The sequence below is a fragment of the Paramisgurnus dabryanus genome, chromosome 18 (genome assembly GCF_030506205.2).
Source record: "Paramisgurnus dabryanus chromosome 18, PD_genome_1.1, whole genome shotgun sequence".
Taxonomy (NCBI): Eukaryota; Metazoa; Chordata; class Actinopteri; order Cypriniformes; family Cobitidae; genus Paramisgurnus; species Paramisgurnus dabryanus.
In genome coordinates this window covers 28,723,700-28,736,660 of record NC_133354.1, presented here as the reverse complement: position 1 = coordinate 28,736,660, position 12,961 = coordinate 28,723,700, and the positions used below count along the sequence as shown (strand labels likewise).

The 12,961-nt window shown below is 41.9% G+C and overlaps 15 non-coding genes across 15 annotated transcripts; all 15 read right to left on the bottom strand.

Annotated features, from left to right (window-relative positions):
• Window positions 1–3,777: 3,777 nt before the first annotated feature.
• trnat-agu (transfer RNA threonine (anticodon AGU)) lies at window positions 3,778–3,851 on the bottom strand. The gene has a single exon. It is a non-coding gene; the product is annotated as a tRNA-Thr (tRNA).
• Window positions 3,852–3,952: 101 nt separating this feature from the next.
• Window positions 3,953–4,042, bottom strand: trnar-ucu (transfer RNA arginine (anticodon UCU)). The gene is given in 2 exon segments: window positions 3,953–3,988; window positions 4,006–4,042. It is a non-coding gene; the product is annotated as a tRNA-Arg (tRNA).
• Window positions 4,043–5,301: 1,259 nt separating this feature from the next.
• Window positions 5,302–5,375, bottom strand: trnat-cgu (transfer RNA threonine (anticodon CGU)). The gene has a single exon. It is a non-coding gene; the product is annotated as a tRNA-Thr (tRNA).
• Window positions 5,376–5,607: 232 nt separating this feature from the next.
• Window positions 5,608–5,681, bottom strand: trnat-agu (transfer RNA threonine (anticodon AGU)). Its single transcript has one exon. It is a non-coding gene; the product is annotated as a tRNA-Thr (tRNA).
• Window positions 5,682–5,782: 101 nt separating this feature from the next.
• Window positions 5,783–5,872, bottom strand: trnar-ucu (transfer RNA arginine (anticodon UCU)). Its single transcript is given in 2 exon segments — window positions 5,783–5,818; window positions 5,836–5,872. It is a non-coding gene; the product is annotated as a tRNA-Arg (tRNA).
• Window positions 5,873–7,131: 1,259 nt separating this feature from the next.
• Window positions 7,132–7,205, bottom strand: trnat-cgu (transfer RNA threonine (anticodon CGU)). Its single transcript has one exon. It is a non-coding gene; the product is annotated as a tRNA-Thr (tRNA).
• A 232-nt stretch (window positions 7,206–7,437) lies between these two features.
• Window positions 7,438–7,507, bottom strand: trnat-agu (transfer RNA threonine (anticodon AGU)). Its single transcript has one exon. It is a non-coding gene; the product is annotated as a tRNA-Thr (tRNA).
• Window positions 7,508–7,590: 83 nt separating this feature from the next.
• On the bottom strand, window positions 7,591–7,680 carry trnar-ucu (transfer RNA arginine (anticodon UCU)). The gene is given in 2 exon segments: window positions 7,591–7,626; window positions 7,644–7,680. It is a non-coding gene; the product is annotated as a tRNA-Arg (tRNA).
• Window positions 7,681–8,938: 1,258 nt separating this feature from the next.
• Window positions 8,939–9,012, bottom strand: trnat-cgu (transfer RNA threonine (anticodon CGU)). Its single transcript has one exon. It is a non-coding gene; the product is annotated as a tRNA-Thr (tRNA).
• A 232-nt stretch (window positions 9,013–9,244) lies between these two features.
• Window positions 9,245–9,318, bottom strand: trnat-agu (transfer RNA threonine (anticodon AGU)). Its single transcript has one exon. It is a non-coding gene; the product is annotated as a tRNA-Thr (tRNA).
• A 946-nt stretch (window positions 9,319–10,264) lies between these two features.
• trnat-cgu (transfer RNA threonine (anticodon CGU)) lies at window positions 10,265–10,338 on the bottom strand. Its single transcript has one exon. It is a non-coding gene; the product is annotated as a tRNA-Thr (tRNA).
• Window positions 10,339–10,570: 232 nt separating this feature from the next.
• Window positions 10,571–10,640, bottom strand: trnat-agu (transfer RNA threonine (anticodon AGU)). The gene has a single exon. It is a non-coding gene; the product is annotated as a tRNA-Thr (tRNA).
• An 83-nt stretch (window positions 10,641–10,723) lies between these two features.
• On the bottom strand, window positions 10,724–10,813 carry trnar-ucu (transfer RNA arginine (anticodon UCU)). Its single transcript is given in 2 exon segments — window positions 10,724–10,759; window positions 10,777–10,813. It is a non-coding gene; the product is annotated as a tRNA-Arg (tRNA).
• A 1,258-nt stretch (window positions 10,814–12,071) lies between these two features.
• On the bottom strand, window positions 12,072–12,145 carry trnat-cgu (transfer RNA threonine (anticodon CGU)). The gene has a single exon. It is a non-coding gene; the product is annotated as a tRNA-Thr (tRNA).
• Window positions 12,146–12,377: 232 nt separating this feature from the next.
• trnat-agu (transfer RNA threonine (anticodon AGU)) lies at window positions 12,378–12,451 on the bottom strand. Its single transcript has one exon. It is a non-coding gene; the product is annotated as a tRNA-Thr (tRNA).
• Window positions 12,452–12,961: the final 510 nt, after the last annotated feature.

Sequence of the window (12,961 nt, the reverse complement as noted above, 5' to 3'; positions counted from 1 at the left end):
AAACAGAGAAGCAGTTAGTTTTTTAACCCTTTATGCAATTTGCATTAAGACATGCGGTACAATTTCTCCTTTTGGTGATCAGTCATTAGGGAATAGATGTACCATTGTCATATTATTTTGCAAATTTATTTTCAGAGATTAAATTAGCTTTACATCCTTTGGTCAGAGTTGTTTTTTTTTATTGACTACTGCTATTGCAGTGTAGTCCGACAGCATATTACTTTAAGCTGTGAAAGCATATAAACCCTTGCTGTCTGCTGTGAGCATTCAAACTCCATTTCTGCTGGAGAACTTTTCCATAAGCTCAAATGGCTTCATTTTAAGTTGCTCAGTTCAGTCAGACCTGTGGGCAATTCATCAGCTCATCACACCTTTGACTGCTTCAGATCTCTGACCCAAAAGGAATCTTTTGCTTGATGTGTTCAGCATTTATCATAGGTTTAGTTACCAAATGATTAAAATAGACCTCTGTATTGGATTAAAAAATGGGTTAAAGATTTCCAGTGAAGGAGATTTGGTTCACTATCATGAGTGTCACATTAATTTTGTGTGTTAAAACATGGCAGCACGTGACAGCGTACTCCGCTCCTTGACAAACTGGGTGGTGGACCAATTCTGTTAGTTTGGCCTGTGCAAGTTACTCCATATAGTATACATACATGTAATAAACCACATTTTACCATCTGAGGCCTGTTTGGCCATTACAATATAATGGATATTGCAACTTGATCACAAAGTAGATTGTATTATATTAAAAACAGGATTAATTAAAAATACATTTGTTACTGATCTCTTAAGGATTACCAGACTGATGTTTGTGTGTCTGAATTTGCAAGATGTTCCTGTATCAATATATTTGAATGTGAAAAGGTGTCAGCCCTGGACAGACTGGTGTGAGGCACAGATTTTCATTGGTTCATGCTAATGTATTCCTACAACAGTTTCAAGACTAAAAATTTTGTGGCCTTTCACATCTCTATAAAGCTGTACAAAACTGTCTTTAAACAATTTTCACAGACTCATAGGGAAAGACTAAGCCAAGAACTTTTAACAGTCCTGGTGTTTATCAAGTTCTTAAATAACACTTAGATTGATTTACAGAAGGAAAAATTTGGTTACAGACAATTGTCTCTCTTAAAAACAATGTTCTCTCTTGGGAACAATGGATAGCCCGTTATCTGAGTGGGGGGTAAGCCCTTTCATCTCAGTTGGGTGTCTCACAGTGAGAGATAAGACCATTTGTGTTGGCCTAGAAAAACATTATATTTTCCGGCAACAATTTTAGATTTTGTTTAATTGTATCTCATCAATGGAGGAATACATTGAATGTGAAGTTTGTAATTGTAATATGACTTCCTGATTTCATCCTCATTCAGTCCAGAGTGATCTTTTAGAAGGCTCACTCACAACCTTGAATACAGTAGACTCCCCGGAGAGCTACCCTTGATAGTCAAACATTACATATCCATACAAATGGTAGATCTGCAGACAGATAGCTACCCTTGATTGTCAAACATCACATCTACATACAAATGCAGCATTTAAAAACCTTCCTATCTGTAAGCTTATCACATCTCAACTGTCCAAGTCCTCCTTTCACATGCAAACACATTAATTGCATTAGTTTAAATCATCCAACATCATTTTTTAATTGTTAAAGTTTGTTAGCTATCTTTTCTAGGTTGTGCATTTGCTGTCACAACAAAAACAATTGTGTAGAATTTGGTGATTTAAATTTAGATTCTAGATGTTTTCCTTGTTTGAGAATCAGAACAAATTTTGGATGATTTAACTCCAATGTGAGACGATCTTTTGTTTTCCGTAGGCATGTAAACAAAAGATCTTAACAGAGCAAAGCAATTCATTCTTCATTTAACATCACACAGCATTTCCTAATAATGTGGTTTCATTTCATTCTTAAAGCCCCACCGGATTTGATTTCCAGTCTAACATTAGGTATATTTACAACCTATTTAATAAATGTGGGATGTTTAAAACATTCCCTCAAACATTTTTTAAAGGCAAAGAAAAGATTGACTTACCACATCAGCTGAAGAAATAGAAGTTCAAACCTTTAGCTCCATGAAAAGACTCTTATTCTCCAGGGATCGAATCAGTCGTACTTTGTACATTTTGATAAGATTTTCTCACTGGTTGAATATCACGTCCCGGGAATCACCACTTTGTAAGGGGTTGAAAATTATGTGCCCCATCCATCCGTTTGGCCCAATGGCGAAGTCCAAACCGCATGGGAAGGATTGATAGCGCGTTCGGTCTTTTCCGGAGCTTTGCAGATGACGTTTTGGCGTTACGTAATTTAGGTATATTTATCTCTAATCTGACTCCAAAGACAAAGATTTAGTTTATATTATATTACAAATTTGATTGATTATTACTTTTAAAGCTTACAGAATTTAGATGGATGTTTGTTTATTTATTCTGATAAAGCTCTGGTATTACACTCGTTCATTCGGTTCTCACAGTCGCACATGATCCTAGTACGGGCCTCATAATTAATATACTGGTCAACGGTCGTAAGCGAATCAGTGTTGGTCGCTGCCAGAGGTTGGACTATACGCTTAAGCGGCCGCTTTCTGCGTGCTCAACTTTAAACATACTTTATTTAGTCCCCTTAGAGGTGACACTTAATTATTACAATTATTATTTCTAATCAAGATTAATGAATAGAATAACATTGAAATAAACAGAGGTTGAGGCTGACCCTATTTAGAGTAATCAGCCTCCACGCTTCTAAGTACACTTAAACTAACGCCAATTGCTAGTCGTATCTCTCAAATCCTCAGCTGATGTATTATTCACTATCTAACTGGGATTGGGCCGATCCTAGCCTGATTTCAGTCCTTACGGTAACTACGGATACAACGATATTACTTGCAGTGTCAACATTTACAGAGCAACACAGAATAAAATCAAATATAACAATTTATTAACCAGGTAGGTAAAACATAATTCAGAAGCCAATTCACATTCCAATTCAAATACGAGAAAACAAGTATAATCAAATGAGAATAATGCATACCTGGCAAGTGATGAATATCTGGTTACAGATTTCTCAAAGTAAAATAAAATACATGATGCTGTATCAAAGATACAGCATCATGGGGGTGAACTTCCATGAACAGAAAGACCCACCGAACCATTTTACATCATTCCCTTAAATATCCAGAGAGACAAAGCATATAGGAGTTTGCTACTGATTGGTTGTTGTAAAATTCAGGGGTGTTGCCTAATATACATACAGTGGGTGATTGGTTTATGCTTAGAAAGGGAGGTGTCTATCAACATTGAATGAAGTTTCACATAACATTGAATTCTGTTGTTATATGAGTGAGACCTGTAACCACTTGCAATGAGACATTCCAATAGAAAACAAATAAGATACAGATTTTAGATTCTTTGTGCATGTAGCATTTCATATACAGTTTGCTTTTAGAGAAAAGAATACAAATGTATGACACCCTAAAGGTGTGTCTTTGAAACCCAAATGTGTCTCAGTGGGAAGTCCACTGTGAATCGTGGAGAGTGGCTTTTCCCGCGCACTCACTTTGCCCCCATGCAGTGTCCTTTGGGGAGGTGCTATCTTATTTAGGAAATTATCTTACAGGTCCGTTAGGGAGAAAACTAGAAAGTTTTGCCCAAAGTACAGGCCTTTCGCTGAAAACAGACCGCTGTCGTGACAACTCTGAATTATCAGGATGTACCATATCTCAACTGAGAAACAGCCAAAGAAACAGACCTTAGTTGGTCACATGATAAAGGCTCCGCTGGGATTCGAACCCAGGATCTCCTGTTTACTAGACAGGCGCTTTAACCAACTAAGCCACGGCGCCACCCTCCATCTGCCGATTGTGGAAGGGTGAGTCACAGTATGAACAGGAACAACAATGTAAGATGAAATGCATTGAGCAGGGTCTTCGGAGCTAAAACCCTGCGACTCTGGTGGGACTCGAACCCACAACCTTTGAATCACATCAACTCATAATCTAGAAGTCCAATGCGCTATCCATTGCGCCACAGAGCCTACATGCAAAAGCACTGATGTTTTGCACACAATTCTGGATGAAGACAGATTTAAATTATTATTAGCTTTTGTATTTTTCAGCCCAAGAGTTACAATTACTATTTTCACCTTCTGCTCTTTCCATATGCCAGTGAGCACAATTGTCAAATGGAAGGCATTTTTGGGATACGAATTCAGGATCTCCAGATGAAAGGACAGGAACTTTCACCAGCCAATGGTGTGCAACCTTACGTCACATGTCTTCAGATCTTTTGAAAACAGGAACAAGACTGTCATATTTTCTTTTTGGACCTCCTGCCTTTCATGTGGAACGGAGAAACAGCAACTAAAAGGATGGAATCACTTGGAATTGAACAATCTGTTTACAAGACATGATCACTGAACAGCTATGGCAGGACATCCTTAAACTCCATGGCTATATTTTAATTAAACCAAGTACAAGAAAGTCAAACCTCCTTGTGGACCTCTTTTCTCCAAATTAAACCGGAGAACAGCCGTTGAAAGGAAGGCATGGCTTGAAATTCAACAGTCTGTTGACAAAACAGGCCCTTTGACCGGCTGATGCTGTGCACCCTAACGTCACTTGGCTTCAGGTCTATTGAAAACGGGAACATTTCAGTCGTATTTTCTGCCCGGACCTCCTGCCTTTCATGTAGATGGGAGAGCAGAGACTGACAAAGGAAGGAAACGCTGGGATTCGAACAATTTGTTTACAAGACATGGTCTTTGGACAGCAATGCCAGGGCATCCCAAAATTGCACGGCTTTCTTTTCATTTAGACAGGTAAAAGAAAATTTAATCTCCTTGATGCCATTCTGCCTTTCATGAAGGCCAAAGACCACAACCACTGATAACAGGCACCACTGCGATTTTGATCACGTAATCTCCCACTTACAAGACAGGTGCTTTGGCCATGGACACCCTTGAGAACAAAGCCAGGCAAAAGACATGGCGTCCTGACAGGAAATTAAGCCCTATTAGTGAAGGCTTTAGGGTAAAGGTTGTTCATAAATCAGATTGGTCCGTTTTCCAAAAATATCTGGAAGTTATGACAGCTTTCATAACAACCATGAATTATAAGGAGGTTGTATTTCATCTGATAAACAGAAACAAAGAAAGCCCTTAGCAGGCTACAGACTGAAGGCACCGCTGGGATTTTAAAATCTGTTTTGAGGGAGGATGAGTCACAGTATGAAGAGATACAATAATGTGACAAGAAAGCCACTGAGTGGGGGCCGAGGACCGCAAACATCGTAAGAAGGCACCACTGGGATTCGAACCCAGGATCTCCTGTTTACGAGACAGGCGCTTTGACCGGCTAAGCCATGGCGCCCTACCAGGAATCTCTTCCAGAGTTAAGTCCTATCAGTGAAGGTTTTATGCTCGAGGGCCTCCATGAATTGGATTATATTGGTCCGTTAGGGAGAAAACTAGAAAGTTTTGCCCAAAGTACAGGCCTTTCGCTGAAAACAGACCGCTGTCGTGACAACTCTGAATTATCAGGATGTACCATATCTCAACTGAGAAACAGCCAAAGAAACGGACCTTAGATGGCCACATGATAAAGGCTCCGCTGGGATTCGAACCCAGGATCTCCTGTTTACTAGACAGGCGCTTTAACCAACTAAGCCACGGCGCCACCCTCCATCTGCCGATTGTGGAAGGGTGAGTCACAGTATGAACAGGAACAACAATGTAAGATGAAATGCATTGAGCAGGGTCTTCGGAGCTAAAACCCTGCGACTCTAGTGGGACTCGAACCCACAACCTTTGAATCACATCAACTCATAATCTAGAAGTCCAATGCACTATCCATTGCGCCACAGAGTCTACATGCAAAAGCACTGATGTTTTGCACACAATTCTGGATGAAGACAGATTTAAATTATTATTAGCTTTTGTATTTTTCAGCCCAAGAGTTACAATTACTATTTTTACCTTCTGCTCTTTCCATATGCCAATGAGCACAATTGTCAGATGGAAGGCATTTTTGGCATACGAATTCAGGATCTCCAGATGAAAGGACAGGAACTTTCACCAGCCAAAGGTGTGCAACCTTACGTCATATGTCTTCAGATCTTTTGAAAACAGGAACAAGACTGTCATATTTTCTTTTTGGACCTCCTGCCTTTCGTGTGGAACGGAGAAACAGCAACTAAAAGGATGGAATCACTTGGAATTGAACAATCTGTTTACAAGACATGATCACTGAACAGCTATGCCAGGACATCCTTAAACTCCATGGCTATATTTTTATTAAACCAAGTACAAGAAAGTCAAACCTCCTTGTGGACCTCTTTTCTCCAAATTAAACCGGAGAACAGCCGTTGAAAGGAAGGCATGGCTTGAAATTCAACAGTCTGTTGACAAGACAGGCCCTTTGACCGGCTGATGCTGTGCACCCTAACGTCACATGGCTTCAGGTCTATTGAAAACGGGAACATTTCAGTCGTATTTTCTGCCCGGACCTCCTGCCTTTCATGTAGATGGGAGAGCAGAGACTGACAAAGGAAGGAAACGCTGGGATTCGAACAATTCGTTTACAAGACATGGTCTTTGGACAGCAATGCCAGGGCATCCTAAAATTGCACGACTTTCTTTTCATTTAGACAGGTAAAAGAAAGTTTAATCTCCTTGACGCCATTCTGCCTTTCATGAAGGCCAAAGACAACAACCACTGATAAAAGGCACCACTGCGATTTTGATCACGTAATCTCCCACTTACAAGACAGGTGCTTTGGCCATGGACACCCTTGAGAACAAAGCCAGGCAAAAGACATGGCGTCCTGACAGGAAATTAAGCCCTATTAGTGAAGGCTTTAGGGTAAAGGTTGTTCATAAATCAGATTGGTCCGTTTTCCAAAAATATCTGGAAGTTATGACAGCTTTCATAACAACCATGAATTATAAGGAGGTTGTATTTCATCTGATAAACAGAAACAAAGAAAGCCCTTAGCAGGCTACAGACTGAAGGCACCGCTGGGATTTTAAAATCTGTTTTGAGGGAGGATGAGTCACAGTATGAAGAGATACAATAATGTGACAAGAAAGCCACTGAGTGGGGGCCGAGGACCGCAAACATCGTAAGAAGGCACCACTGGGATTCGAACCCAGGATCTCCTGTTTACGAGACAGGCGCTTTGACCGGCTAAGCCATGGCGCCCTACCAGGAATCTCTTCCAGAGTTAAGTCCTATCAGTGAAGGTTTTATGCTCGAGGGCCTCCATGAATTGGATTATATTGGTCCGTTAGGGAGAAAACTAGAAAGTTTTGCCCAAAGTACAGGCCTTTCGCTGAAAACAGACCGCTGTCGTGACAACTCTGAATTATCAGGATGTACCATATCTCAACTGAGAAAAAGCCAAAGAAACGGACCTTAGTTGGCCACATGATAAAGGCTCCGCTGGGATTTGAACCCAGGATCTCCTGTTTACTAGACAGGCGCTTTAACCAACTAAACCACCCTCCATCTGCCGAGTCACAGTATGAACAGGAACAACAATGTAAGATGAAATGCATTGAGCAGGGTCTTCGGAGCTAAAACCCTGCGACTCTGGTGGGACTCGAACCCACAACCTTTGAATCACATCAACTCATAATCTAGAAGTCCAATGCGCTATCCATTGCGCCACAGAGCCTACATGCAAAAGCACTGATGTTTTGCACACAATTCTGGATGAAGACAGATTTAAATTATTATTAGCTTTTGTATTTTTCAGCCCAAGAGTTACAATTACTATTTTTACCTTCTGCTCTTTCCATATGCCAATGAGCACAATTGTCAAATGGAAGGCATTTTTGGGATACGAATTCAGGATCTCCAGATGAAAGGACAGGAACTTTCACCAGCCAATGGTGTGCAACCTTACGTCACATGTCTTCAGATCTTTTGAAAACAGGAACAAGACTGTCATATTTTCTTTTTGGACCTCCTGCCTTTCATGTGGAACGGAGAAACAGCAACTAAAAGGATGGAATCACTTGGAATTGAACAATCTGTTTACAAGACATGATCACTGAACAGCTATGGCAGGACATCCTTAAACTCCATGGCTATATTTTAATTAAACCAAGTACAAGAAAGTCAAACCTCCTTGTGGACCTCTTTTCTCCAAATTAAACCGGAGAACAGCCGTTGAAAGGAAGGCATGGCTTGAAATTCAACAGTCTGTTGACAAGACAGGCCCTTTGACCGGCTGATGCTGTGCACCCTAACGTCACATGGCTTCAGGTCTATTGAAAACGGGAAATTTCAGTCGTATTTTCTGCCCGGACCTCCTGCCTTTCATGTAGATGGGAGAGCAGAGACTGACAAAGGAAGGAAACGCTGGGATTCGAACAATTCATTTACAAGACATGGTCTTTGGACAGCAATGCCAGGGCATCCTTAAATTGCACGGCTTTCTTTTCATTTAGACAGGTAAAAGAAAGTTTAATCTCCTTGACGCCATTCTGCCTTTCATGAAGGCCAAAGACAACAACCACTGATAAAAGGCACCACTGCGATTTTGATCACGTAATCTCCCACTTACAAGACAGGTGCTTTGGCCATGGACACCCTTGAGAACAAAGCCAGGCAAAAGACATGGCGTCCTGACAGGAAATTAAGCCCTATTAGTGAAGGCTTTAGGGTAAAGGTTGTTCATAAATCAGATTGGTCCGTTTTCCAAAAATATCTGGAAGTTATGACAGCTTTCATAACAACCATGAATTATAAGGAGGTTGTATTTCATCTGATAAACAGAAACAAAGAAAGCCCTTAGCAGGCTACAGACTGAAGGCACCGCTGGGATTTTAAAATCTGTTTTGAGGGAGGATGAGTCACAGTATGAAGAGATACAATAATGTGACAAGAAAGCCACTGAGTGGGGGCCGAGGACCGCAAACATCGTAAGAAGGCACCACTGGGATTCGAACCCAGGATCTCCTGTTTACGAGACAGGCGCTTTGACCGGCTAAGCCATGGCGCCCTACCAGGAATCTCTTCCAGAGTTAAGTCCTATCAGTGAAGGTTTTATGCTCGAGGGCCTCCATGAATTGGATTATATTGGTCCGTTAGGGAGAAAACTAGAAAGTTTTGCCCAAAGTACAGGCCTTTCGCTGAAAACAGACCGCTGTCGTGACAACTCTGAATTATCAGGATGTACCATATCTCAACTGAGAAACAGCCAAAGAAACGGACCTTAGTTGGCCACATGATAAAGGCTCCGCTGGGATTCGAACCCAGGATCTCCTGTTTACTAGACAGGCGCTTTAACCAACTAAGCCACGGCGCCACCCTCCATCTGCTAAAAGGATGGAATCACTTGGAATTGAACAATCTGTTTACAAGACATGATCACTGAACAGCTATGCCAGGACATCCTTAAACTCCATGGCTATATTTTAATTAAACCAAGTACAAGAAAGTCAAACCTCCTTGTGGACCTCTTTTCTCCAAATTAAACCGGAGAACAGCCGTTGAAAGGAAGGCATGGCTTGAAATTCAACAGTCTGTTGACAAGACAGGCCCTTTGACCGGCTGATGCTGTGCACCCTAACGTCACATGGCTTCAGGTCTATTGAAAACGGGAACATTTCAGTCGTATTTTCTGCCCGGACCTCCTGCCTTTCATGTAGATGGGAGAGCAGAGACTGACAAAGGAAGGAAACGCTGGGATTCGAACAATTCGTTTACAAGACATGGTCTTTGGACAGCAATGCCAGGGCATCCTAAAATTGCACGGCTTTCTTTTCATTTAGACAGGTAAAAGAAAGTTTAATCTCCTTGACGCCATTCTGCCTTTCATGAAGGCCAAAGACAACAACCACTGATAAAAGGCACCACTGCGATTTTGATCACGTAATCTCCCACTTACAAGACAGGTGCTTTGGCCATGGGGACCCTTGAGAACAAAGCCAGGCAAAAGACATGGCGTCCTGACAGGAAATTAAGCCCTATTAGTGAAGGCTTTAGGGTAAAGGTTGTTCATAAATCAGATTGGTCCGTTTTCCAAAAATATCTGGAAGTTATGACAGCTTTCATAACAACCATGAATTATAAGGAGGTTGTATTTCATCTGATAAACAGAAACAAAGAAAGCCCTTAGCAGGCTACAGACTGAAGGCACCGCTGGGATTTTAAAATCTGTTTTGAGGGAGGATGAGTCACAGTATGAAGAGATACAATAATGTGACAAGAAAGCCACTAAGTGGGGGCCGAGGACCGCAAACATCGTAAGAAGGCACCACTGGGATTCGAACCCAGGATCTCCTGTTTACGAGACAGGCGCTTTGACCGGCTAAGCCATGGCGCCCTACCAGGAATCTCTTCCAGAGTTAAGTCCTATCAGTGAAGGTTTTATGCTCGAGGGCCTCCATGAATTGGATTATATTGGTCCGTTAGGGAGAAAACTAGAAAGTTTTGCCCAAAGTACAGGCCTTTCGCTGAAAACAGACCGCTGTCGTGACAACTCTGAATTATCAGGATGTACCATATCTCAACTGAGAAAAAGCCAAAGAAACGGACCTTAGTTGGCCACATGATAAAGGCTCCGCTGGGATTCGAACCCAGGATCTCCTGTTTACTAGACAGGCGCTTTAACCAACTAAACCACCCTCCATCTGCCGAGTCACAGTATGAACAGGAACAACAATGTAAGATGAAATGCATTGAGCAGGGTCTTCGGAGCTAAAACCCTGCGACTCTGGTGGGACTCGAACCCACAACCTTTGAATCACATCAACTCATAATCTAGAAGTCCAATGCGCTATCCATTGCGCCACAGAGCCTACATGCAAAAGCACTGATGTTTTGCACACAATTCTGGATGAAGACAGATTTAAATTATTATTAGCTTTTGTATTTTTCAGCCCAAGAGTTACAATTACTATTTTTACCTTCTGCTCTTTCCATATGCCAATGAGCACAATTGTCAAATGGAAGGCATTTTTGGGATACGAATTCAGGATCTCCAGATGAAAGGACAGGAACTTTCACCAGCCAATGGTGTGCAACCTTACGTCACATGTCTTCAGATCTTTTGAAAACAGGAACAAGACTGTCATATTTTCTTTTTGGACCTCCTGCCTTTCATGTGGAACGGAGAAACAGCAACTAAAAGGATGGAATCACTTGGAATTGAACAATCTGTTTACAAGACATGATCACTGAACAGCTATGGCAGGACATCCTTAAACTCCATGGCTATATTTTAATTAAACCAAGTACAAGAAAGTCAAACCTCCTTGTGGACCTCTTTTCTCCAAATTAAACCGGAGAACAGCCGTTGAAAGGAAGGCATGGCTTGAAATTCAACAGTCTGTTGACAAGACAGGCCCTTTGACCGGCTGATGCTGTGCACCCTAACGTCACATGGCTTCAGGTCTATTGAAAACGGGAAATTTCAGTCGTATTTTCTGCCCGGACCTCCTGCCTTTCATGTAGATGGGAGAGCAGAGACTGACAAAGGAAGGAAACGCTGGGATTCGAACAATTAATTTACAAGACATGGTCTTTGGACAGCAATGCCAGGGCATCCTTAAATTGCACGGCTTTCTTTTCATTTAGACAGGTAAAAGAAAGTTTAATCTCCTTGACGCCATTCTGCCTTTCATGAAGGCCAAAGACAACAACCACTGATAAAAGGCACCACTGCGATTTTGATCACGTAATCTCCCACTTACAAGACAGGTGCTTTGGCCATGGACACCCTTGAGAACAAAGCCAGGCAAAAGACATGGCGTCCTGACAGGAAATTAAGCCCTATTAGTGAAGGCTTTAGGGTAAAGGTTGTTCATAAATCAGATTGGTCCGTTTTCCAAAAATATCTGGAAGTTATGACAGCTTTCATAACAACCATGAATTATAAGGAGGTTGTATTTCATCTGATAAACAGAAACAAAGAAAGCCCTTAGCAGGCTACAGACTGAAGGCACCGCTGGGATTTTAAAATCTGTTTTGAGGGAGGATGAGTCACAGTATGAAGAGATACAATAATGTGACAAGAAAGCCACTGAGTGGGGGCCGAGGACCGCAAACATCGTAAGAAGGCACCACTGGGATTCGAACCCAGGATCTCCTGTTTACGAGACAGGCGCTTTGACCGGCTAAGCCATGGCGCCCTACCAGGAATCTCTTCCAGAGTTAAGTCCTATCAGTGAAGGTTTTATGCTCGAGGGCCTCCATGAATTGGATTATATTGGTCCGTTAGGGAGAAAACTAGAAAGTTTTGCCCAAAGTACAGGCCTTTCGCTGAAAACAGACCGCTGTCGTGACAACTCTGAATTATCAGGATGTACCATATCTCAACTGAGAAACAGCCAAAGAAACGGACCTTAGTTGGCCACATGATAAAGGCTCCGCTGGGATTCGAACCCAGGATCTCCTGTTTACTAGACAGGCGCTTTAACCAACTAAGCCACGGCGCCACCCTCCATCTGCTAAAAGGATGGAATCACTTGGAATTGAACAATCTGTTTACAAGACATGATCACTGAACAGCTATGCCAGGACATCCTTAAACTCCATGGCTATATTTTAATTAAACCAAGTACAAGAAAGTCAAACCTCCTTGTGGACCTCTTTTCTCCAAATTAAACCGGAGAACAGCCGTTGAAAGGAAGGCATGGCTTGAAATTCAACAGTCTGTTGACAAGACAGGCCCTTTGACCGGCTGATGCTGTGCACCCTAACGTCACATGGCTTCAGGTCTATTGAAAACGGGAACATTTCAGTCGTATTTTCTGCCCGGACCTCCTGCCTTTCATGTAGATGGGAGAGCAGAGACTGACAAAGGAAGGAAACGCTGGGATTCGAACAATTCGTTTACAAGACATGGTCTTTGGACAGCAATGCCAGGGCATCCTAAAATTGCACGGCTTTCTTTTCATTTAGACAGGTAAAAGAAAGTTTAATCTCCTTGACGCCATTCTGCCTTT